This window comes from Canis aureus, chromosome 31 (assembly GCF_053574225.1).
Source record: "Canis aureus isolate CA01 chromosome 31, VMU_Caureus_v.1.0, whole genome shotgun sequence".
In the NCBI taxonomy this organism is placed as follows: Eukaryota; Metazoa; Chordata; class Mammalia; order Carnivora; family Canidae; genus Canis; species Canis aureus.
Genome location: NC_135641.1, coordinates 44,936,811 through 44,961,940, shown reverse-complemented (window position 1 = coordinate 44,961,940; position 25,130 = coordinate 44,936,811). Strand labels below are relative to the sequence as shown.

Sequence of the window (25,130 nt, the reverse complement as noted above, 5' to 3'; positions counted from 1 at the left end):
GTTAGTGTGAAATAGTTTGTAAGATGCTTGACAGTTGGTGAAACCCTGCTTAATATTCACATTTTATTTATTTATTTATTTATTTATTTATTTATTTATTTATTTTTATTTATTTTTCTTAAAGATGTTATTTATTTGTCCATGAGAGATACAGAGAGAGAGGCAGAGACACAGGCAGAGACAGAAGCAGGCTCCCTGCAGGGAGCCCGATGGGGGACTTGATCCCAGGACCCGGGATATAACCTGAGCTGAAGGCAGATGCCCAACTGCTGAGCCCCCCAGGTGCCCCTAATATTCACCTTTAAATCACACTATGCCGGTATCACACATTTACGCTGTGGGAGTATCATACGGGTTTGCTTTTTCCTCTTGGTGTTGTGGCATCATGTTGTCTTAAATTCAAGTGTGATATTAGGGTTTTAAAATAGCATACCATTTAGTTTGACACTTAGGAAACTCCATTGTTAGGGGTCACACACCGATGTCAAGATAAGGCATGATTTTGCACAATTCCCTTCCTACCCTGGTCTTGGCCCAAGGCCGTTCACTGGTGGCAGGGCCTTGTTCTTAATCTCACAGTCCTGTGTTCCCACGGCCTAGACTCTGAGGGCTGAGGGAGGAGTGGACTCCTGAGTATCCCCAATCTAGGGAAAATCAGGCAGCCAGGGTCTGAGTGTGATAAAAATTATGTAATAATTTGTAAAACTTAGAGATGGAATATATAGTTCTGCAATTAGAGATGTGATGGGGCTTTAGTTTACCTACATTAATCCCTTGGAGGGATTTAAACTGAATGCAGGTTTGTTATTTTTCCATATGGCTCTTTGTATGTCTTTTTAACAAGCGCAACGGCTTTAGAAATCCTTCTTCTAGCAATGTCTATTGTTTTCTATTTGGGAAACATTCTTAGTCTCAGAGTGGTGCTTGCAGCACCCCATCACATCTCCCCACCTTATACCCTGCCCTCTACTCTGACTTAAAAAGAAATAAAGAGAAAGCACACCTGTGTGCATCTGAAGCTTTGTCAAGACTCTTTGGTACAACTGAGCGTTTGTAAATGTTACGGGACACTGTACACATAGACCAAAGGGGGCATTTATCAAATCGGAAGAGCACTATTCCACTGAGACTCCTGTTTCCAGCTCTCTGCTGTGAGTTGCCTTGAGAATAATTATGAGCAAGCGCTGCTTGGATGTGATGGTGGTCTGGCCAGGGGAAGAAGATTCTGGGCATAAATAGCAGCTAAACAGCATAAGAATCAGCTATCTGTTTAAATAATGCTCGTAAATGTCTATAGGCAGCCTGACTAAATTCTGGGATTTTATTTTATTCAGGCTGCTATTTCTTTGTACCACCAAACTTGTGGAAAAGCTTTTGGATTTTATTTAAAAACAAATAACAACAAAAATCCTGTTTCTCATCCCTCCCAACCAAAACCACTACTATCTATCTATCTATCATCTATCTATCTATAATTTATTTTTTGATTTTTGTTTAATTTTTATTGTGTCTGGCTCTTTTAACATTTGTTAAATGATTAGTTTTCTTTCATTATTTGTTAGCCATAAATGAATCTGGAGTCTTTTACATGTTTATGCGTATTATGTAAGTGTAGATAACTACATTAGGTGTGTTTCAAAGACAAATCTCGTGTTTTTTAATCCAAATGACTCTTAGCCATATGGTTTTGGCAGCACTTTGAATTCTAATCTCAATTTCCCATTTGCTAGTTGAAACCTTCTGCAAGACAAATAAGCAAGTAAACAAACAAGGAGACGGAAAACTTCTTTTTGTGTGATCCCAGGTTGATATATGGTAGGAAAGGGCAAGTGTTCACACGTATTTGCCCAAATTAGAACGAAATGTTGCATACTCTTGTTTTTGAATGAAAATACAGAATTACTGTCTTTCCCTTTAGGAGGAGAGGACTGGAGTGATACATTTTATTTGCAAATGGGAGCTCGCCATGATCACGTGCTTTGTGGACCGAGTTTGCCAGATTTCAGGGGCACTTGGCTGCAGTTGTGCCTTCGCTGTCCATGGTCCTTGAGTCTCCGCCCTCTTCCTTGACTGTGGAGAATTGTGGAGCAGTTTTCCTCCTACTTCTTAGGCCTTTTCTGTCTTCTTGGATGGCTTGTCCACTTCTGTTCACGTTCTTATTTTATGGTTTTCTTCAGGGTTCACTCTCAGGAGCTTCCCTTTCCAATATGCCATCAATTTTGAATGTACCCTGTTTTTATGGCTTCAGAGCTCAACTTTATGTCTCCTGCCCTGACATCTCTCTTGAGCTCCAGGTCTATATTTTCACATACCTGGTGGAATTTCTACCTCAGACCCAACCTGTCTAACACTGAGCTTATGGCTTTTCCTGTTCCATCCTTTGATGTTTTTGTACCAAGTCGTTATCACATGTACTCAGGCTCTAGAGAGCTTTGTTAAGTTTTCTATGATTTCTTGACTTGTGCTAGATTTTTAGAAAATGATTGAAATGAGAAGAAAATCTTATTAAATTTTTTTTTTCCTGGCTAAATTTGAGTTCAAGGATTTCTTTTGTTTTTCAAAATTCACTGTTTAAATTTTAATTACTTTTATGAAGAACTGCCAATTACTTCAAAATACACACTTTTAAAATGCCCAAAAGTATCCTGAAGGTCATTTAGTGTAATTATTCACTACATAGATTTAGAATTAGAATCAGATGGGAGTGAATTGGGTTTCCAAATCTTTATGCTTCTACTAAATATAATGAAAAAAGGATGGTTGTTAGCTACAAAGTCTTCATTTCTCTAGGTATGTTCATCTCCATTTCTTTATTCATAACATTTCAAATCTTTAGACCGACAACAGTAACATCTGGAAATTATATGCTTTATATTTAAAAGTCCATGTTTAAAAGTCTGATCTTAGTTTTATCTGACACAAGGGTTTATGTCATCCAGGGACCTGGTTCATGTGTCTTTGGGCCTCTTCATACTTTGTTTCCTGCGGGTAGAGTCACTATCTCAGACCTGTCATGTGGCCAGTCTCAAATAATTAGCCAGGTTCAATTTTTATAATAATCAAGCCAAGAATAATGACATGATAATGGGAATTTAGCAGCAACATAAATTATATCTTAGATTTCACAAATCACGTTAGGAACACATTAAAGAAAGAAATGCTATTCCACTTTTGGAATGGCTTTATTATGTGACAAAAAAAGAATGGGAAGGAATGTGGGCTCTGTAACTTCTACAAGTAAGGGAAATGCACTTGGATATGGGTATAACTTTGGTGAGGCAAAATCTGTTAGTAAACTAATAAAATTTGATTCATTTCTCGAGACAAACATCTCTAAATAGAGCTATACGATAATAAGTACCTACTCGCTTTATGCCTATAGTTCGTCATAGTCCTCTGAAACCAGCCTGGGGTCATGGTTTGCAGCTAATATAATTATTATTTTTCCACCGCAGGCAAAGTATAGTTCCTTCAGGACTTTTGAAATGCCCTTTCTGACTCCTTTCAGGGAGGTAAGGTGATTATCAAATTCATGTCCATCGGAACTGTCTTCTTTTATTAGATCAAATAACACTTTCTCTGGCTCAACTTGTCTTAACCTTCACTTATCTTAAGGGAAAGGAGTTATAAAGACCACAGTGGAGATTTTTCACTTGGTTTGAGGACTTGGTTTATTGGTAAAGGATGAATGTTGAAAGAGAATATAATCATGACTCACACAGATATAGAATGAATACATGTCAAACATTTTATCTCACTCATTAATTAATGAAGGAACCAAAAAAGATATTAAAACTAATGGGTATGAAGGAGTCTAAAGGGCCACCTAATATATAAACTCATCAGAAAGGCAGGTTTGAATTCACTTAATAGAAGCAAAGCTGACGTCAACAGTGGAGAGGGAATTCCACTGAACCTCCACTGGACAGAATTTATCTGTGTTCCTAACACCAATAATTTTTTGGATTACTGTGTTTTCTGCCAGTTATTGTATATCTCTCAGAATTATAAAATATCTAAAGACAATGGGAGGTACAAACTCCATAAAATTTATCCCTGAGTGTGTTCTAAACAATGCAGTTTCCATTGAAGACACCCTTTAACCTCTTGGTCCACTTCCTTAGCTTTCACCGTTTTTCCTTATGGAGTGCTTGCTTCTTTTGACATTAAACCTTTTAATGGTTTTTGAGGAGGTAATCTTCCAATTTCTGTTGCCAGATGGTTTTCATGATCTCTGCTTCATCCCACCCTTCCTTTTCCCCAACTTCAGCTTAGGCAACTCAGTCATAAACATGCACTGGAGAAGATCGTATCTTAAAATTGGAAAATGATCCTGAAGAGCTTCTGAAACTGATCACATTTGGCTCATTCGGTGAAGCTGTCGTGTGAAAGGAATAAGAATGGAAGGGGAGGAGGGAAGTTTTAGATATTTTAGAATGCATTTTAAGGAAAATGAATCTGAGGGTTTTTTTCTTAACGTGTTTGTTATTTTTTTATAGTAGTTACTACAATTATCCTAAATTACAGCAGGAGATTTATCAATTACATATTGTGAAACATTAACATGATTTGAAGGCTGCGTGATCCAAACTTCTAAACAGTTTTTTTTTTTAAGAGAGAGGGAGAGAGAGAGAGAGAGAGAGAGAGCAAGCAGGAGTGAGGGAGGGGGGCAGAGGGGGAGAGAGAGAGTCCTAAGCAGGTTCCATACCCAGTGTGGAGCCCGATGCAGAGCTCAATCTCAAGACACTGAGATCATGACCTGAGTGGAAATCAGGAGTCAGATGCTTAACCAACTAAATCACCTAGGCGCCCCTAAACTCATGACTTCACTAATGAGTTAATTCTTTTATCCACTAGATCATAAATTTTGTAAGGGTAGCAACTCTTTGTAAGGTAGCTTTGTTCACTGTTGTCTCCCCAAAGCCTTGCACGGTGTCTGAGGCATAGTATATACGTAACATATATTTATCCAATGAAATTTTAAGAATAATTTTTTGTGCTAGGAGCTGGGGATTAAAAATAAGTTACAGTGTAATTCTTATTTTCATGCTCTTTTCCCCAAAGGAATTGTCTTCAGTGAGGAAATTTCAGGCAATACAGCAGAGTGACGGGAGAATAGTTTGAGTTGGTCCCCAAATCACACCATAGGCACAAATCTCTACCACTTTGGACACGGTTAATATTTTTGTGAGAGCTGCTCATGCAACATGCTTGATGTCACCAAGAGGTGGCTGAGGTACATACCACTCCTTGGCTTTTGTAGCTTTTGTTTCTCGGGATTTCCCAGCAACACTTTACCACATTTCTGAGTCTATTCAGTAGCTCTTTCTTTCTAATAGCAGCCTGAGAAAACCACCACACCAGAAATTATTATGTGCTGCAATCCAGGCTAAGTGCTGTGTAATTGTTATAACATTCAATTCTTACAATCCTACGGAGTAGGTGATAGGTTAAGGATCGTGACTGCAGTAATACAGCCAGTGGATGGCGGAGTTAGGACAGGACTTGAGATCAACCTGAATTCAAAAGCTGTAACCTTTGCCACTGATTTGTGTAGGCGCCTTATCAAGAACTGATGTAATGAGAATAGGGCGGAGTTGGTGTTGAGTGTGTGTGTGTGGGTGTATGTGTGTGTGCACACAGCAGGGTAAGATTTCCCCATATAATTGCAAAATCAAGAAAAATGTGCATTATTCATTTGTGCCCAGCTTTAGACTTCTCACCATCCAGGATTCTGTTCAATGAAGAATTGTATAGTGACTCTGACAATTGAATCAATACTTCTATTAACTGTAACATGCAATTTGAAGGTTCAGGAGGTGATTGGATTATGTTTTGTAGAATTTTTATCCTCTGTCGGTGGAGTCTATGCTGCCGTGGAGGTTCCAAGGAGTTTTTGAAACGTGTCTTTACCGCAGAGAGGTCATTTAGTCTTTCATATGATGGCCCTTTGGCCCTTTCACCCACCACTGGCCCGCAGAGTTCAGAAATAGGTGCCATGTGCCCATGATCAATCCTTCAAACATTTGTATTTGCAGGACAGCTTGGCATTTTTCTTGTCCTCACCTTTCAAAATTTCCAATACCCTTAACATTTGATTTTTTTTTTTCTCAGAATGTTCTCCTAAAATGTCTACATTTCTACTTTCTTTAGTTTTGCTTCCAATTTTGAACTCAGTGTGGTTTTCTGAAGTCATTTCCCTCCTTCTAATTAACCTGATTCTATTACACACACATTCCCTATTCTTAGCTTCATTGTATCATCTACATAAATTAGTAAAGTTATTTCAGCTTTATCTCAGACCTCCTTTAACACCTACTCTTCAGAGTTCTTGGTTTCTTGCCATTATCCCTGATTAGTCTCACATCTCTTTTCTCTAGTAATGACCTGGCACGAAAATAATTTTTTTTAATGTTACTTTCACTTAATTTAATTCTTTTCATCAAGGGGCCAATTTGCTCAGATCACAATGCCACTCTGAATTCTTTTGATTGTCTCTTTCTAATATCCCACTAATATGAACCAAAAGTAAAAGAAAAAAATCGAGTGTGTCAGAAATGAGAATAAATACTATAAAGATTTATATATTTATTTAATTTAAAAATATACTTTATCCAGTTTTATTGGTCTAAGTTCCAAAAGATAAATTTTGGGTAAAACAATAATTGCACAGATAGCATATTACAGCAAAATAGATATTTTCAAGAATTTAATTTTCAATTTTTATTTGATCTTTGATTAATAAAGTATTTTATGTATTTTTTTTATTGTAACTTTTCATTGAAATATTTGTAAGAGTAGTGTAGTATCATTAACTCTCATGTAGCCATCACTCAGTTTCAATCATTTTGAACTCATGACCAATCAGTCTTGTTCTATCTACACTCCCAACCACTTCCTTCTTCCCTCTGGAGTGTTTTGAAACAAATTCCAGACATCATATCATTTTATATGAATATTTAAATATGTATTCCTAAAGCTCTCCTCTGGAAAATAAAAAGCAGTGTAATACCATAACCAGTTTTGAACTCTAAAGGACAGATAGTACACTCAACTGTAACCAGCTATGTTCTCATTTCTACTCTCTCATCCCAATTCAAAGCAACACTTCTAATTTTTCTATTGCAAATCCAAGGCCAATGCTACTAAAGGCAAGAAGAAACAACATAATTTATCATTAGCTGTGTCCTAAATAAATAAATACATATACATATGCAATATATAGATATATGATTATATATGTAATATACATAACCCATACATAACCTATGTGTTATCATTAAGATATGTGCTATTATTTACATTTTTTTATAAATAAGGAAATGAAATTCATGATGATAAGAAAGACTCTATGTCAGTCATTTAGTAAGTGACAGAGTGGAGAAACAAACTCAAATTCAGCCTTTTTGCTAGTTTTTGCTAGGCTATGATACTTCACAAGCTTAGAAATTGGTTTCAATGCAAACTTTGTAAGTTAATTGTGGCTATGATCATACAATAACTGCTTGATAACTGCTTCCTGGATAGATCTTCCTAGTTCTGGCTCTCCTGTCACCCAATGCACTGCCTGGGTTCCTCTTCCCTCTGCCACTCAATCTCTATTCTAACCTGACCCACTGGAACCTCTGCCATCTTCATGACCTCTACATCTGGCAGGGGCTGAGCTGTGGCTTACTCAACAGAATCCTACCCTTAAATTTCATTTTGTTGACTCTTTCACCTTGACTGACTTGGCCAAAAGTTTCACATTGGCTTTATTAAGAGCTGTGTGGAAATTTTACTTATAAACGTAGAATGGACATACTCTGGGGAGGGATATTTACATGAGGGAAAATTGTATCTTCTTAGCTTGGGGATTTTTAGTTGGTTTCCATTTCAGTGAGAATGTAGGGAATTGGCAGATGGAAGGGAGAAAATAGAAAACTCAGATTTCACTGGGCGAAAGTAATGGTTTTATCATTCATTTATCTACATCTCTTTATAAGATTTTATAGCTTTAGTTTTTGTTTATATATTTTATGGAGGAATTGAAGATGTTTGCAATAAGAATATAAATAAAATAAATGTTAGTGCAGAAATAAAAAAGACAAGTCCAGAGAAAACATAAAAGTAGAAAGTCAAGAGAAAAAGAACACACATATGCAACTAATAAGGATTTATCAGGTTATTGTAAATTATGTTTAACTCTCAGTTTCCTTGAAATTGGAAAGATATAGTCAGTGACACAGTTTTTGTTATCAGAGAAGAAGATGCTTGTCATTTGCTTAGGGGAAGTCATGCTTCTCCCAGCAATAAATTAAAAAGATATGTTTTTCACTTAGTTTTTTATGTAGGGAGAGCTGAGTGATTTGGTGGATAGTGTCCAAAACAATATTTTAATAAAAATAAGGAGGACAAAATAAAATAGCTATTTCCTTTATCTCTAAGATGAATGTTGGCCTCATGAGATTACAAAGGAACCAAACGAAGATCATTTAGTGGACAGTTAAGGCAATAGTTGAAATTTGTGTTGCTTGATGTAAGTAAGCATAGAAATTAAAATTATGCAAAGATAATAAAACATTTTATCTCCTTCAAAGAAATATCACTTCATTTAACCAAACTTTCAAGGACATGGAAAATCACTCTGTTTAACCAAACTTTCCAGGTCATAGATAGTTTGGGATTGCTGTATTGTCTAATGAGGACTTGGAATGCTTGTATTTGGTGTCATTGGTTGAGGGTGCATGTACTTACTTGAACAAGCTGATCAGCACTCGGTATGGGGATTACTTAGTGCTGGGCCTTGCAGATTTGCTATGTCCTCCTGGACTGGAGGCCTCTGCTGCAAACCTGTTACACCAGATCCTCAGGCCAAGAAGCATGTGAGTTTGATCCCCCTCTTCTTATTTATCGGGGCGGACTTAGTAGAGCAGAGCTGTATGTCTTGCACCTGGCATTGTTCAATCCAGATGTCAATGCAGATAGGAAGAATAACCCAGAGCCTGGAACAAACTGGGTCCCAATGACCAGTACAAGTTCTACTCAATGAGTGTAGATTACAGCAAACTGAAGAAAGAAGGTCCAGACTTCTTTTTTTTTTTTTTTTTTTTTTAAGGTCCAGACTTCTAAATGAAAAGTCTCACTGTAAAGCTGCTTAGCATGAAGGTCTTCCAGAAGCCACCCACACAATTTTCACCTATCCAGGAAATATTTCCCCTCTAAATGCACGGAATCATGTGTATGTTGGGGTTTACACTGATTAATAAATATCTGAACTTGAGGGGGGAAAAAAGAACAATGATAAGCAAGATGGTATTCTTTAGATAAAACTACAGAATCTAGCTAGATGTCCAAAAAGTTGGGTTTTTTGTTTGTTTGTTTGTTTTTTGTTTTTGGGAGGAGGGTGAGGACAATCTGGACACAGACACAGTAAGGTGCTAACAATGGTTACTGTTAGTAAGAGGGAGTTGGAGGCTGTTGTCTACTGTTTGAATTTTCTACATTGCTATACAGATAGGTGGTGGAATTGTGTTCCCTTCTACTTTTTTGTTTTTACATAGTTAAAAACTGAGTAAATGCTAAAATGAATGAATCAAGAAATTAAACTAGATTAGATTAAACAATGAAGATATTCAAGACACTTACTTGGATGGAGAAACTTCCGATTGTTGATAGCACGTGTGCTGCATAGTCCCCTACCTAGGGGAGAAAAATCAAAACTAGAACAGAGCACGTCTAAAGCCATTTTATCCTGGAAAGGGTGGCCTAAATGTGAACTATAAACACATTTTAAAGACATCGTCTCAAAAAAGTTCATTTTAGTTTACCACACTGATTACATGTTTACTAGGCACTGGGACGCAAGAGAAAATATTATATTCCATTTTAAGATGTCCTGCAGGGCTTTCTTTTTTTTTTTTTTTTTTTAATTTTTCATTTATTTATGATAGTCACAGAGAGAGAGAGAGGCACAGAGACACAGGCAGAGGGAGAAGCAGGCTCCATGCACCGGGAGCCCGACGTGGGATTCGATCCCGGGTCTCCAGGATCGCGCCCTGGGCCAAAGGCAGGCGCCAAACCGCTGCGCCACCCAGGGATCCCCCTGCAGGGCTTTCATCAATCTTTCAGAGTGTGAGAATGGCCTCCATTCATGCCCTAGAGCGTATCACCTACAGGCTGTCAAGCCCTGAGACCTCAAACAGCTCCCTGCAAGCCTCGGACTCAGCGGCCACATGCCCTAATCCGAGCTGAAGGCGGTCTTGTTCCATAATGCTGTCTCTTATTACAGTTTTCTCCTGCACTGCTCCCTTTGCTCTGTACTTTCCACAGAGTCTGGAAACTCTGAACATTGCTTTTTACCTCTTGCCTTAAGTGAGTTAATTCCTCCAATATTAGGGCTCTCCCTTCTGTCCTGTCCATGGAGAGACCAATCTTACTTTTTGATCAGCTTCCCCCTCAGAGGTCTCAGGCTCCCTCTTCCTTTGAACTTATAGGCAATGATTTTTTTTTCTTTCTTGGAAAAAATATACATTTATAATGGTTCTGTTAATTATTGTTTTTAATAAGCTATGAAAATATTTGTGTGTACTATTCCCTGAATGATAGATTTTACATTCTGGCAAAGAATGAAATAGATGTTTTCAAAGTTCCTGCAAGAATTTTCTATCCCTAAATTGGTCTAGTTGGCCGTTTGATGTGGGACCTGACCAATGAACCCATGCAAATGAAGTAGGGAGTTGGGACTTTCCTCACTGTACTCGGTAACTTATGCCCCTGGGAAAGGAAAGGGCTAGAACAGTTCTGAAAGCTGAGGGAACTCATCCTCAGTGTCACACTCCATAGGGGGTGTTGGGTGAGAGAAAGATTTGGATCTGCTCAGACAGTTGGAAAGAAAAAAAAAAAAAGGAAAAAAAATTGACAAGCAAAGTGCTAAAATCAAGGTGACTAATGTGAGAAAGTAACAAAAGGATGCATCGGTTGTAAATACATTTAGCTTCAAATAATAGAAAATCTGCCTAAAAGGCCTACATCAGTGGGTATTTATTCTTCCTATAAAACCAAACATCCAAAGGTGGATTGTTTTGGTGTGGGTTCAGCTGTTCAAGTTATTATCAGAGACCAGGATGCTTTCTCCTCTTCTCTGCCATCTGATTCTACTGATCCCTCTTCGTGCACTTGCTAGCCTCTTGACCACAGGATGGCTGCTCGTGTGCCAGGTATTATGTCCAGCTTGACAAGAGAAGAAGAGCAGCCAATGACATCTAGCCCCTCTCACTAGGAAAGCAAACATTTATCAAGTTTCTCAAGGAAACTTCTCTTTATGCCTCATATGTTCCAGCTGCACCGTGTGGGCACCTTTACATGTAATAGAAGCTGGAGCTCAGGGAGCGCTCATTGTCCCCCCTGGGTCTGGACACATAACCACGTTAAAGAGAGATCGAGTATCAAGTGCCAACCAAGGGATGGGGGTAGGGGGTGAAATTAGGGGCAGGTAACCATGAAGGTTGGCACAATAACCGACTGGTCTCTAGGCCTCTTGGAGTCCTATAATGTCTACCTACACTGCTTATTTTAAAAGATTCTAAACTAAGTTCAGACTAGAGCATGGAGTCACCATTGGTTTTTTGTTTTGTTTTGTTTTATATGTGCCTAAGATTATTTGACAATGACAGTTTTAGAAATGTGTAGAAAACAAATTCTTTATTCAGATAAACTCTCTTGTTGAACTGTGGGGTTCCTTGTCCAGGGAACTGTGGAGGAAGTTGATGTGAGGCACGAGATAGCATATTTTTTCCTGTTTTTGGCACTACCCAATCCCAATGCTTATCTCCTCTTGTTGTGGGAGTGTGGTGGGAAAAGTAACTGACTCATATGTTGTCCATTGTAACTATAATTTTTGTTTTAATGTATGTGAGTTAATTTTTCTGTTTTTTTCTCCTATTCTAGAGGAAAATCTGCAACCTTGGATTCTTTACCTTATGCAAACATAAAAGAAGCTAATTTAGTTAAAAGTTGTGTTTATGGAGATCAAGGATAAAAAGGGTTGTGTAGAAAGGCAAATCCTACACAGATAATTTAAAACTCTTAATAACATGGAACATCTAAGGTTAAAACATAAAATTCCCTTTTAAAGTTTTTGATTGAAAGATGAATGGGTACTAGTCCCAGAATAAAAGAATAAATCTGTGTGAAAGTTTAAAAAGTTTAAATCCTTACCATTTCCAAGATGAATTCTCTCTAATGGATGAAAATGCTGTTATGAATCTTATTCTTAGTATATTTTTTAAGGAAACCTGCCAACACCAGAGGAAATGCCCTTTTATTTGCTGGGATTTAATGAATGAATTGAGAGTTTTTGAAGGCAGTGAGGTATACATTTAGAACTCTAAGAGGTTAAATTCAGTGAAGAGAGAATTGTGTTTACTATCTAGGTTTTTCAAAATTACTTCCATAAGTTGGAGCTTACGTGGCATTCTCTCAAAATCTAGAAGATAATCTAGAAGATCATCATACCTGTCCTTATTTGAAGCATTGAGATGTGTGGGAATTTCCATGAAATATCTTAAGCAGTAGGCACATATATATTTTCCTGACTTAAAAAAGATATAGAAAATTTTCAGAACATTACATAGGTTTTGAAGTTGAATAAATTATGTCTTATGATAAAAGGACCTTGTGTAGTTTCCATGTGTCAGAAACACTTTTTCAAGGCCAACTGAGTGTTTCTAAGTTGGGAAGTGGATTTGCTAATGTTTACTGTGCTTTGCTGTGCACACCATTTCTCCTCTACCCAAGTGAAAAACTCCTGCCCTGTGACGCTCGTGCCTCTGGTTGTGCTCTATCATCTCCACATCATCGTCATCCATGAACACCCAGTTGCTGTTTGTTAAAGTCTTAAGCACTAGCCTCCCAGTTATCGTTGCCATTCCATGTCCTGTTGCCATTCTGGCTCCACCTAACTGGTCATTCAGTCCTGGAATATCAATAATTTTTTAAAAAAGATTTATTTATTTATTTGCGAGAGAGAGAGAGAGAAGGGGGGAAGGGACAGAGGAAGAGGGAGAGAATCTCAAGCAGACTCCCCGCTGAGTGTGGAGCCCAACACAGGGCTCAATCCCACAACTCTCAGATCATGACCTGAGCCAAAATCAAGAGTCAACTGCTCAACTGACTGAGCCAGCCAGGTGCCTCATGGTAGGTACATCAGTAACTTTTATTGCTGCTTTCTTTCTGTCAGTGTTGGGGCTATTTTCAATCCACATGTACTTTATAACTCATTTGGGCTTGTGGGGCTCCTCTAATTCTGGAGTCTTCACTCCTTGGCATCTGTGGCACTTCCTACTTTTCTTCCTGTCCTCTAAATGGTCCTTATTAGTCTCTTTTTAAAGCTCCCGTTCTCAATACTTCCCTTGACTTTTGTTCCTTAGGACATCTCATTCTACGTGTCTTCCTAGCACCTCCCCATGTCTGACATGGCAACATCTAGATACTCATGAAGACAAAATCTACAGCTCCAGTTCAGAACTCATTCTTGACACCGAGGCCTGTATAAAACTTTGTACTGGATCTGTCAGTTTGGAGGTCTGAGAGAGGTCTCAAACTCAATATGTTCCACACGTGCTTCCAGTTGTCTTCCATAGCACATTGACCCATTGGCCATTCCACTGCCCTGGGGAGTTTAATTTTCTATTTTTTTTCTATCTCAGTATTGACATCTGGTTGCTCAAGTTATAAACCCAGAAGTTTAGTTTGCTTTTTCCTTTCCTCCTCATTTATTCTATACAAAATCAATTAATTCCTGTTGATTCTCCCTTCTAAATATCTCCACAATCTTTCTCAGATGTGCTTATTTCCTCCCCATACTTCTTGCTATTACCTATTAATAGATGACTATTTCTTTTTCTTTTTCTTTTTTTTTAAGATTATTTATTTGAAAAAAAAGATTATTTATTTGAGAGAGAGTGGGAACATAAGTGGGAAGGGCAGAGAGAGAGAGGGTGGGAGAATCCCAAGCAGATTCCTAGCTGACTGCAGAGCCTGATGCAGGGCTCTATCCCACAACACTGAGATCAGGACCTGAGCTGAAATCAAGAATTGGATGCTCAACCAACACACCACCCAGGTGCCCCTATAATGGACTATTTCTTAATAAGGCCACCGCAGTAGGTCTTGCTGCCTCCAGCCCCCATCTCATCTCAGCATCTCTACCCCCAAAAGGCGATATAATAATATTATGTCACTCTCTTTCAATTGTGTCCCATTTTTCTTAGCCTAAATTCTTAATTGCTTAATTCATTCACATATACCTTCATGACCTGGCCTCTGCCTACTGGCCTTTTTTCTCTTTTTTGCTTTCTTTGGAAGTTTGAAGATACCACCCATGTTATTCTTTATAAAATTTTATAAAAGTTTGAAGATCCACCCATGTTATTCTTTAAAAAATTATATATATATATATATATATATATATATATATATATATATATATCAGATCTAACAAGCGTGGAGAGGGAATTCCAACAGATATTTACTTGACTCCAGACTTGAGCTGTTGGATTCCCAGCAGTGCTGCCTATTAATTTATTCATTGTGTTCATTCTTCCTGAGTGCCCACCATATTCTAAGCACTTTTCTGAGTGATGAGAAAGCAATGGTGAACAAGATGGAAAAGGACCTTGGACAACACAGTATAAAGAATGTAAGAGACAAATGAGCAAGCTGTTACTGAGACAAGTGCTATCTATACAAGTGCTGTAACCCGGGGAGTACAGGAAGACGGGTGACCAATTATGGGGACAGAGAGTGGTTGGAGATCATATCTATATCTATTTATTTATCTACCTAATAACATTTTAGTAAAGTGTTGTAAGGGAAACAGGATGGAGTGTAACTATATGGGGCAAAAGTGTTCAGGGAAGGCCTTTGTGAGGAGCCAACATTTAAGCTGAGATTGAACAGAGGAGAGGAACACATAGCAAATGAGAATTCTTCGGAACCCTGTGCTTTCCTTTCCCTCACACGTGAATTTAGACAGTAATAGTAACTGTCACATAGGAGGACTTTAGGACTTGAATCAGATCAACCATATAAAGTATATCTCTCACCATCTGGTTGATAGTAAGCACTAAACAAATATTTGTTGGTGATATTATTAAGAATAAAAGTAGAACAAGCTGTTCTTTTTGGAAAGGAGACTAGTTACACCTATTTTACTCTACGTACTGACACAAATTTACTTATACGTTGTCAAATCAATTCAAACAAATTATTATGGGGCACCTACTATGTGTAAGGCAGTGGGCTGGATGGTGTGGAAGGCTAAAGAAATATTTAGAAACTAAGAACTCTTTCTGGTCTACATTTTACTTCTGTTACTTAATACTGCATTGTCTCACTATCTATTTTAGAAGCTACCCCCCCAAGTGTCGGCCTGAACCCCACCTCCCCCACAGTTCACACACTCTCACACACATCCCTCTCTTTATATTTTCCCTCAGTTTGGCTACTTGGAGATTCAGTGTATGTGACTTTTCTTGGGTGATGACCTTATAAATCATTTGAATCACAGTTGGTATTTCTGAACATTTGAAATGCTCTCGGCAAGAAAGCCTTCACATTTCTGAAAGAAAGGCTGTCACAAATACTGAACTTTATTGGAAAAAGAGCCAGATGCTAATGGAAAATATAAATGTTATCCAAGAAAAGTTTTGCATTTGTATATTAAGAATAGTTTTTGTACCTAATAGCTACATGTGGCTACATTTCTTTTCTTGGCGTAGGTGTCCACTTCCAAGGAAATGATGACTGAAATGTTAGAAATGCAAAATTAATTAACACCTTGTATAGTTCATTTGGCTCCTGTGGATTCAGTAATGGCTTTATTTGTATATAACTATGTCTGTTGCTTATTTTTGACAAGTTGGGACAAAATATCTGCTCTACACAATTTCTGGGTTTCTGATGCTGCTGAGAATAACTGTAAGGATAAGAGGTAGTGAAAGGAGAATGAGAGACTATAAAATGTTATTGTGAGGGATTATGCTTTTATTTGCACTGATTATGTGTCAATCCTGGATTTTTATTAAAAGTGATATTTTAAGGCTAATGGCTTCTTTTGTAAAACAAAGTTAAAGAACATGACTTATTTTAATTAGTTTTTCAAACCATAAAGATTTGCACCTTGAAAGATGTTTTTATGATCTGATTGCTAAAGACAGTGTCCTTCAATAATGTAAGAGTGATCTAAATATGACAGCAGAAAAAAGGGCCATGAAAGCTTACCTTCACTGTGTTATCTATTATTCAGTTGTTCTTTTGTGCTCATTTCACTTGCCACTTTCTCTGGAGACAAAACAGTGCCTAAACTATCCCAAACAGGAGGAACTATTCTTTAAACCTAAGTTTTGCCTGATAAAACACTGTTTATTATGTATACATAAGAAAATAAAAAAAAATTTTAGTATGTAGTTGTAGGGCAGATTGCAAAATGAATTTCATCAAGTTTATAGCTTGGTGATTCTACATTAAAACTTATTTCTCCAATATGACAATGACCTCTTCCAATATGGGTGCATGCATATAAATGTATGTATGTGTGCAAATATATATGTTAATGTAGTATATTTATATATATTTAAGTCTTGTAAAGCTTTATTGATTATTTGTAGGATTTCTAAATTGCTTTTTTAAGTGGCATCAATATTAGATTTCCCACTATGAGTTGGAAATATTTGAGAAACTGATCGGTCCATGAAGTATCAGAATTTAATATTGTGAAATTTGAGGTGAATTATTGTGGGTAATTGACCTTGGAAATGCAATGTATTAAACTTGGTGATAGATCATTTAATAATGAGAACATTATTAGGACACAGGAGAACAACTAGTGTTTAGTTATTAATTCAACATTTATGTAGCACCTATCAAGTACCAAATACTGGGCAAGGTTCTGGAGTAGCAAACTGCAGTTGCCCTGGTTTTCAGCTGTCTTTCATGTAGCCGTATCCCCTCTTTCCCTTGATGTCAGTATCCTCCCTCTCTGCATCAGCTCCCCCTTCACCTTTTGGTCCCAGGGGAATGGTCATGAAGGCAATGTCCTCTGAGCCCACAGTGATAGGCATTTGACTTAGGTTAAGGCAATCATTGTATTCGGCATAGTGACAAATTCATAGATGAGGCTGTGACTCAGGGGGATTAATCTGTGGATGTTTGGGAAAGAAGGTTTGCTTTCCTTCAGTTGCTAACGTGAGATCACAGAGTGTATCAGTTTCTCACTAGTTTCCTGTTAGGGTTGGATTTCTATCTCTTATAGTCAAAAGTCCAGATTAATAAAATTGTGGATGTAGCCATAGATAAAATATGCAGCCATAATAAAAATTAGCCCTTAAGTAATTCCACCTGATTTGACAGATTTATAAAGCCATGTTTCCAGTGCAATACGAAAAGCACTGTTTGTGGTATGTACACAATGTAGTGGAACCAGACAAGAGAAAGAAACGTGTCTTAAGGGAGTGTGTGAAGGCTTCAGAGAATGGTATTTGAGCTAGGTGTTGAATTTTGTGTGGACAGTCAGGAAGGCAAAAGAGAGGAGAGGGCTTACGAAAATCAAAGAGATAGCATGTAAGAGCATAGAAATCAGAAAATACAAGGTGTGTTCAGAGATTGTAAGAAGTTCATAAACCAGATCCCTGGGTGGCGCAGCAGTTTGGCGCCTGCCTTTGGCCCAGGGCGCGATCCTGGAGACCCGGGATCGAATCCCACATCGGGCTCCCGGTGCATGGAGCCTGCTTCTCCCTCTGCCTTTGTTTCTGGCTCTCTCTGTCTCTCAGTCTTTCATGAATGAATAAATAAATAAAATCTTAAAAAAAAAAAAAAAAAAGAAGTTCATAAACCATGAAGAGAAGTAGATGGAAGATGAGGTTGAGTTCTGGAGGTAGGGCAGGTGGGTTTCGGTAGAATTTGAAAAGTTTATACCCGTGGAAAAAAGATATGTCACCTGTCCAACTCACAGGCTCAGCCCTAATATTGACAATTTTTAAAAAATCCCGAAAAAAAGGAAAACTTTAAAAGTAGTTAACATTGGAGTGTTAAAAACCTCTCAGCATTTCCTGCCTTCTGTTTTATGTGTCCGCCAGGCTCAGACCTTTCATATGTCCACCAGAGTAATGAGTGCAGGGAAACTGGAAAGGGCAAAAAGGACGAATTATAAATGATAGATAATTGGGGGAGGCTTAGTTCCAGCTGCTATAACAAAAATACCATAGGTTGGCGGGTGGCTTACAAACAATAGAAATTTGCTTTCTCAGAGTTCTGGAGGCTGGGAAGTCAGAGATTAAATCACCAACAGACTCAGCTCTAGTGAGAGACTGCTTCTTGTTTCATACACAGCTGTCTTTGGGCTGGGTTCTCATGTGGTGGAAAATGAGAACTCCGATCTCTTCAGCTCCTTTCAAGAGCATTAATCCCATTCATGACCCTCATAACCCCATCACCTCCTAAAGTCCATACTTCCTAATACCATGGCATTGGAAGCGAGGGTTTCAACATATGAATTTTGGGGGGGGTGTCGCATGTAGTCCATTACAGACTATCTTCGGAAAAGTGAAAGAATGGAAATAAAAAGAGGAAAAAAGCACAGTAAAAGCTGAATTTGAGTTTTTGAAGACTTTAAACACATGAGCCTAGAAGCTAGAGACCAGAGGCTATTGGTAGCTATATTATGTTAGATAATGAAAAAATATTGGGAAACTATATTTCATGCCATTGCTGTGTGTTTTGAATGGAAGTTTCCCTCTGCTGCCTCTTCTAGAGACATTAATAAATATTTTTCAATGATTTTCTTTCATTGTTATTGTCTATATATTTCTTTTGAATGGGACACCTGATAAGGCTTTCCAATTTTTATCAGCTTATGTAAAAATAAGAGACTTCTCTACATATCTTCAGTTGAGAAAAGGTTAAGTACACATTTTAAATCTTTAGCTTGGCGGGGCTAATTATATAGAAGTATGTGATGCTTAATTTTATGTGCCAGCCTGGGTAGGCCAAGGCACCTAGATGTACCACAAAGGTATTTTTAGATGAGATTAACATTTAAATCAGTAGACTTTGAATAAAGCAGATTACCATAATGTGTTGGGCCTCATGTAATAAATTAAAAGCTTTAAGAGGAAAAAAATGACTGATGTTCCCAGAGGACTTGTGTATTTTTTCCAATGCCTATAGTCTACGCTCAGTTGTCTTGATTTTAGAACAAGAAGTGAGATGATGAGAACAAGCAAGATGAAAATTCCAAGGAAAATCTCTTTAAAGTAACATGGGACTATTTCTTTCCTAGTTTCTGGTCTAAGCACCTTCTGAAGACTGAGCCTCTTCTGAGCAGAGTAGAGCCAGATCCACCTAAATGAATTGGAGAAGATAGAATCAAAATAAGGCGAGTCCCAAAATGAGGATGAATCCCAGGGGAATGAGCTACCTGAATTAAATGATTTAAATGTCTTCTCTCCAAAAAAGAAAAGTATAAACCCTTGATTGACATCAACACATTATTCCAAAAATGCTATTATTTTAATCTTGATCACCATTAATGTTTTTCTACGGTTCAGGGTTTATTGGTGGGTTCAGGAGGGTGGGAGAAGGATGGTGTGCATTCCTTACAGAATCCAAGGTAAATTTTAAAAGCTGGAAAACCAAATATGCATCATCTGCTTTCCTAAAAATTCCACGATTCTGTGAAAGTCTTAATGTTTCTTTCTATCCACAACACATTTTTTTCTGCATTGCCTTTCCTACAATGCTCTTTAACAACTTTGGCCATGTAGAATGGTCAGAAAGAACGTAAGTAATTTAGGCACAGGGATAAATATTGAGTGTACTTCCTGAATTCACACAAGAGCTTAAACATTTTTTTAGACAGTGTTTCTAGTCTTCTAAGAAACTCAGATCAATAAGCGAACGTCACCAAGTGCCTTTGAGGTAGTTGCCCACACATCTCCAAGGCTATTTAATAGATATGTTTAAACTACAAATATAAAACAATATGTAAATTCTGTGGAAGGTGTGGTAATCAAGCTGGATCCAGTATTAACCAAAGAGTAGAAACAGACAGGAAAAGAGAGCTAGCCTTCCAGAAGTTTACATCATCCATCCTTGTAGCTAGTATGCACCTAATACAACCTGAGACTCCAATTAGCACTCAGATATTTTGGAAATGAAATTTTAAAACAAAACAAAACAAAATAAATTAAAAAAAAAGAAATCTTAAAACAACAACAACAACAAAAAAAAACAGTTCATCATTTCAAGACGATTCTGGTGGTTTTTATACTGATATGGAGAATTATTTTCTGAATAGCACTGTGTACGCACTCAGAATTTTATAGCATACTTTTAAATAAAAAAACATTTTCTGTACTCCTTAATGATACCAGCAACTGATGCCCATTTGCTGTGTCTTCATGTAAGCACTTCTGTGGCATCTACTCTATGGCCAGCTGGGAATGAGAGTGGCTTTATTTAGGGAAGTTCCTGAAGCACTGCTGAACCTTTATGACCTCTTTGAGAGAAAGGAAGAGCAAATCTCCCTGGCATTATTATTAAGGAAGAATACTGGTGAAACAATTCAACAGCCTTTCTTTTCGAAGAAAAAAAAAGACTTATAATTGGAAAAATGTTTGGGGTGTTGCTGACACTACAAAAGATGAAAACTAAACCCCAAAGTAAAAGTGACCTTAATCAGACAGTACTTTAAAACACTTTGTTCTTCCAATTTGCAATCAATTTTCTCAGAGATGTGCCACAAATATTACAATATGGTTATGTGATGTACGACAATAATTTAAATATACAGTATATCAAGGTAGAGATGATCATTGCTGTCAATTTTTTAGTACAAACCTGTGCAGAGAAAGGTATTAGGCCTGTTACATGTGTCATTTTATTTATTGTCCTGAACAGTTTTATAAAGGAAATTTTATTATCCACAGTTAAAGGATAAGGAAACTGCCATAGTGAGGTTAAGTAATTTAACAAGAGCAAATAACTAACTTATGGGGCTAGAAATTTGACCTAGATCTGTGATTCCAAAGGCTGTGCTTTTTAGTTGGTAGCTATCACATCATCTTCGATGACTTGCAACGTGAATAAATAAGCAAAAATAAACAAAGCAAAACATGAAACCGATATGCAATATGATGAAAACATTTTTGTTTATCAAGAAAAAAAATAAGAGAATAAATTTTTCTGAAGGTAAAAGTTTACTGAATGTGCCAGTCTATGAAAACCCCCAAAAGCAAGTTCCGTAAACCTAGTTTTCGACTTACATGCCTTACTCATGAGTTTTCTTTTATTAGCACCAAAACTTACTTTTAGAAATCTGAAAATAATGGATACTAGTACTAGGATTATAGTATTTGATAACTATTTTCTATTTTTTGTTTGATTCTTTTATCATCTGAAAGGAGAAAAAAAGAGTATTTTTCCAGAAATATAAGAGTCTACCTTTATTAATCCATGCTCATCTTCTAAGCGGGATCAGGTATTATGTTGCTACTGGATTTGAAATTCATGCTGAAATTCACTTCAGTTGGAGTTTTGTGCCGTTGGCAAGCTGCGAACAACGCCGTAGAGGGGTATTGCGGATAGATGTCCCCGTCGGAGCATGGTTTAAATTCTACAGCAAATAAAAACCATGCCATGGCAGGAAGGTTACTGATGAGTAAATACTTCAAGCTTGCAGAGATTACAATTCATTCATTCATTCATTCACTCACTCAATCACCCATTCTCATGCATTCATTTATTTAATAAGTATTTTTTCAGCCTCTGCTTGGTACTAGGCACAGTCCTGGGTGCTTAGGAAACAGTCATGAGCAGAATAAGCTGAAGTCTCTACCTTGTGAAGTACACCTTCTGCTAATAAGATACATACATCTTTTTTTTTTTTTTTAAGATACGTACATCTTAAACATGCTAAACTCCTGTTTAACATACACCGAGACCATCGGCCAAGGGTCAGCAAACCTTTTCTATATAGAACCAACGATTAGTATTTTAGGCTTTTCCAGCCCTGCTATTTCTGTTGCAACCAGTCAGCTGTCATTGTAATGTGAAAGCGGCTGTAGACGATGTGTAAACAAGTGTGGCTAAGTCCCAATAAAGCTTTATTTATAAACCAGGCAGTGGACATAGACTACTATACATAGGATCCCATCTACGCCTCTGACTCTCATGACTTGAAGAAAAGGGGCAAACACAAAATGACACAACATGAGAAATTACTTTAAGAGTTAACCCAGTAAACTCCTTCATTTTTTTTAGGTGAATTAACTGAGGTCCTGAGAGGCTGGGTGATTTGCTTAAGGTAACAGATTAAACTAGTGGCAATACTAAGACTTGACCTATAGCCCTTAGCTCCTGCTATACTCTCTGCTTCACTATATGGCCTCTATTTCGCTGGGAGTAATAGGACGTGTTATAGTATTGTTGTAACATAGATAAAAGAACATTTTTCTTTGGTTTCCTGAGGTCCAGATACTACTAGTATTAAAAGCTCACCAATCTAATAGACATGTATAATCACCAACTCTAGCACCCCATCACACCACCACCATCACTGTCACTATCACACCTCCGTCTCCACCATGACTACCACCATCACTACCATCACCATCACCCCTCCATCCCCACCACCACCACTGCCATCACCACCCCACCATCACCAGCACTATCAGCCCACCATGACCATCATCATCATCATCATCCCATGACCATCATCACCCCACCTCATTATCACACCTCTACTACCACCGTTACCATGGCACCTCCATCTCTACCACCACCACCACTGTCACTGTTCCCCCTACCACCATCGTATCACCACCATCACCGGCATCATCATCACCACCACCTCTACCAGCATCACTTTCATCACCTTCATTGCTACCATCATTACAACACCCGAAACAATGAAAGCCCACCAGGAACACACCCAGTCACAAAGCCTGGTTAATTTAACTGGGTGCTACAGAGTCTGAGAATGCCTACAAGTGTAGACATGAAAGCACCTCGGGAAGGGAGGGTTGAGAAGCACTTCTTATAGGATGTGGGTGTGTGCTGATGATTCTAGGGCTGGATTACAGAGCAGAAACTCAATCTGGATTGGTTGCTATCAAGAAACAGGGGCAGCTGGATGACTGGATTTCTCAGTACGTTTTATGTGATGGGTGAAAAGATTAAAGTAAGGCTGCAGGTTGCACTGGTAAAGAAGCAGCAATCACTCAGGTTAGTCAGAAGGGACACTTGTTATTTTGATAGTTGTGAGTGGCCTTGCCACAATTTCATTCCAAGCATCTGTTTTTCACATTCTTACTTGCATTTTCCTTTGCTAATAGCAATATGGGTCTACCACTGGAAAATTATAAGAATCAGATAAGGACAAAAACCAAGAAAATTAGATCCACCATCCAGAGATAACCATAAAGAACAACTTAATGTGTGTATCCCTTTTCTGTATATAAATGCACATGTGTATATTGGTACAGAAATTGAGATTACACTCTACACTCTGCAAATTAACAAGTTTCCCTAAAACATAGCATCATTTTTAATGGTCTGAAAGATATTTCAATGTGTGATTTTGTCAAATTTATTTAACCACTTATTTTTTATTGTATATTTAGGAGATGATTTCCAGCTTTTTGCTTATATTAAAAACATATGCAAATATTTGTATATTAAATCCTAGAAATAGAATATTAGGGCAGAGCGTATGCACATTTTTAACGTTTTTTAAAAAAATCTTATTAAATTTTAAAAAATCTTGTTAAATAAAAAAGATCTTGTTAAATCGCCATCAGGAAATTTGTATAAGTTTTTATTCACACATGCAGTGTAGGAGAATATTCCCAATACCTCCAACCCAATCCCATTTTATTGAAAACTGACTTCCGCATGATATCCTAAGAGCATAATTTTGCTTAGGTCTTACAATGTAGAATTCACTTATATTTCCAGAAAATTCCATAAACTTTTATTCCAGTGTGCTGTGTGGGCCGGTCACTGTGCTGTGTGCTGAGTACACAAAGATGAAGAATCTGTGATTTTCGATAAAGTCAACATTTTGTCACTGGATACATGGTCAACTACTTTTAGAGACAAAGACAGAAGATAAGTAAATCTGGTTAGAGGAGCTTTTATTGGAGGAAAGTTGTACTAGTTTTGTGGCACCTACTACAATCAATCTATTGAGAATAATTTATCATCATCTTGGGTGTGTGACAGAAGGTTTAACATTTTCTCCAAATATTTAAGCTTATATTTGAGATAAATTAAAATAACTTTTGTGTGATCCATTCTTACCATTCTTATCGCAAATATATATTGAGCTTCTAGGAAAGCAGTAGTTGTAATCACCCTAAAATGCATTACTGGTTCAGGGGCAAACATTGCACTAATTATTCTGGACAAAAAATGTGTTGGATTTAAGTCCCGTATCTTTGTGCCTGCACTGTTTAAGTAGGCCCACATCAAGTGGCTACCAAAACGTTTGCAATTTAAGTATTAATATGTGAGATTGCATTGATTATCTTGAAAATAGTGTTTCATGTTGCAAAGTAGGAGTAAACTTGGAGTAGATAATTGCAAAGTGATATAATTAAAAAAAAAGCATTTTCTACTCCGCTTTCAAGGCTGAGGATAGCTGCATTATTAATCTGATTCTTGCTTCCTACTAAACAAGCATAAGTTTAGGGAATACACAAGTGTCTTGAAGTTGAATAAAATGTACCTACCTTTCATTTCACTAGAATACCTTATTTTTGCAATTCAGTGCATGTCAATGAGTACTATCAGACTTTTTTTTTTGTACTAAACAGCTGTGACTATTTTTTTAATTGGAATAATCTCATAAAAGTTTATACTTTAAAAAGATAATTTCATTTAATATTTATCTATATTCAGAAGTGAAACATGTCCACTAATACTACACTTAGATGGTTTTCTCAATACTTTCTTTTGCTTTTTGAATTGTACTTGATTCCTTCTTATGAAACTTATTTAGTTGTAATGGCCTGTTTTTAAAACAAATCATGATAATGACTGTAATTTGTATTCTTTACAGGTGGTTTATTTTTTTTTAAGTATTGTTGAAT

The 25,130-nt window shown here is 37.3% G+C and overlaps 1 long non-coding RNA gene across 1 annotated transcript in view; it reads left to right on the top strand.

The window, feature by feature from the left end:
- Window positions 1–19,501, top strand: part of LOC144302268 (uncharacterized) — a 37,172-nt gene extending 17,671 nt beyond the window's left edge. Inside the window, exon 3 of the long non-coding RNA XR_013369105.1 lies at window positions 19,319–19,501. This is a non-coding gene — a long non-coding RNA (uncharacterized LOC144302268). The remainder of the gene's footprint in view (window positions 1–19,318) is intronic.
- Window positions 19,502–25,130: the final 5,629 nt, after the last annotated feature.